The sequence below is a fragment of the Mesitornis unicolor genome, unplaced genomic scaffold (genome assembly GCF_000695765.1).
Source record: "Mesitornis unicolor isolate BGI_N332 unplaced genomic scaffold, ASM69576v1 scaffold1714, whole genome shotgun sequence".
NCBI lineage: Eukaryota > Metazoa > Chordata > Aves > Mesitornithiformes > Mesitornithidae > Mesitornis > Mesitornis unicolor.
In genome coordinates, this window is record NW_010179214.1 from 56,387 (window position 1) to 58,949 (window position 2,563).

The following is a 2,563-nucleotide window of genomic DNA, read 5'->3' on the forward strand; positions in this document are numbered from 1 at the left end:
ATAATTACACATTAAATATTCTTACTGATATATGAAAAAAGAGCATTAGAAGAACTTGATTTAAATAATGAATTTTTAATTTATTCTTAATCTTGTGCTAATACTAAAAATCTTTTGAAAACAGGCATTTGGATCTGTCACTGATAAGGTATTCAAAAAGTTTCAACAGGGAAATGTTTAATATAAAGTTTTGATCTTGAGCAACTGGTATATTTTAATTTGGTTATGCAATACTAGTTATGTGACTTCCTGAAAAATAAACTGAAACATATGCTATTCTTTAGGAACTTATATTTTATGTATTTTCCTATAAATGTATTAATTTTCAAGTTCTCAATTCCCACTCAGGTTGGAAAATTGATTTCCCTTCCTAAAGAGTGGGGCCTTTCTCCTCACATATGCACAATCTCCTTGTTATGGTAATTAAGGAGTGCAAAATAGAGTCTTCTAGAAATTCACTGTAGAGAACAGAAAGTGATGCTTGAAAAGAATGGCTTCAGAATACCATTTCCTGTACTTCCAAACAGCTCCGTGCCTTCACTGTCTAGGTTTAATACCATGCACATTGCCATTGTATAACTTTCCAAAAATACACTGAATGTGACTAAATTGTTTTTGTCTTCTTAAAATTTTTGCAACAATACACATAGTTTATTATTAGCGGAAGTAATAAAATGAGATATGCAATAATGTATGTGGTCAACGAAACTTAATCTGTCTTTGCTGTTTTAGATGCATTTGTTACTGATCCCTGGTCAAATACCAACACTGAAAAGAGTAGAATTTTGGCTACAATGAACTATACAGGTAGTTAGTATGTGAAGGGATTTAAGATGCCACAATTCTTCAGGAAAAATAACTCCCATCTGTAGCTGTGCTAAATTAACAGAAAAGTTTGCCTGTAGACATGCTGTTTTCAACAGACTTTTTTTAGGGGTTGCAGGTGCAAAGGGTTTCCATGTATCAAGAAACACATGGAAAATAGCAGAAGTGCCTCTTTGCAGTTAAGATTTCTCTTAGTCATAAATGAAGACTGATTTGATGCCAGTCTGAAAGGCTTCTTAGAGATTGCTCCTGTTATCATCCCTTTCAGTGCAAGTAACTTGCCAGCTGAGCCAAGCTGTGTTTCTCTCTTTTTCTTGCACGGCTGGCCTGCCTGGCAGTCCTTACATTGTGTAAGACGACTTAGCTTTCCTGAAACGGGGACACGGGAATGAGCCTCATGTCAGTTCCTTGCACTTCATCTGTAGGTCTTCTGCTTGTGTTTTTGGGAAAAAAACCTCATATTTACCACCTCTCTAAATTATCCTAATACATAAAAATATCTTGCCATTTGTGCATAAAGTGTTTGAAGGAGTGAATTAGCACAATACAGGATTTTTATTTGATCTGCTGAATATCAAAAGGGACTTGTGTCAGGAAGAAGAGGAATAATGAATTGATACTTTCACAAAGGCCTGCACAACTTTTGTCAGCCCAGCTACTTCTTGGTACATCAGTATTATTATCCTCCTTCTCATCATTAAACAAAACACTTCAGCACTCTGAGAACCACTATTATACGAAAACCTAAAACAATCCTCTTTCGTTTATTTCTAAACACTACCATGTATAGACAGTTTCCCTCTTTGCCAACAGCTGTGTTCTTCAGATAATGTCTTGTCTTTTTTTTTTCTTTTTCCTTTTTTTGTGTCCATTTCTAGAAATACTGATGCCAGATACTTTTGGCATATGGTGCATCTCTAAATGGGACTGTAACTTGGTATATTTACAATGCAGTGCTTGAAAGGGTATTTGTATATGATCTTATTAACATGAAGTATAATTAACAGCAGAGAATAGATAAGCCTATTATTATTCTAATAAAAAAAAGATTAAATTCTTTATTATGAATTGTTGTGTCTGTCCATACAAATATCACAGCTATGTTACTACAGCGGGGAGTGTGAATATTAATATTGAGTTGCTATGACCACCGAAGATCATAAGTTATTTCACTGTTATTTGCAACAATTACACTAATCAGATTTAAAGCTGACCAAACACTTTTAATACAGCCAGGCAGAGGCTTGCACTAAAATTTTATGCTGTTTTACCTCTAGAAAACACTTACAGTATTATAATATAGGATTATAATTTTTTCATTAAAATGGTTTTAAACACATTAGTGACTGAAATTGAGAATCCTTTTTAATGAGCATTAGAAGCAATAGCAGCCTAGGAAACAAAAGCAGATAGTTTGCAATGACAAAGCCCATCTTTCAGGAGCTATGTGTATTTTCTTTAGAGCGTGAACTCTTAGGTAAAACACTGTAAATATCATAGTCATCTGGTATTTAAAAAGTAGTGGAAACAGTTTCATATAAGCATGTTTAAACACTGAACTGTAAGTACCTGAATAAACTATGCCATACATTTATCTGTCAGCACTTTTTTGTTAGGCCTGGCTGCTAATGAAATCACTGAGAATTTTGGCACTGTCTTTAGGAGTGATCTTTTCCCCAAGTACAATTTCTCCAAACTAAGGAGCTTGCTTCTCCGTGAAAAAAGACTGAAATAAAAC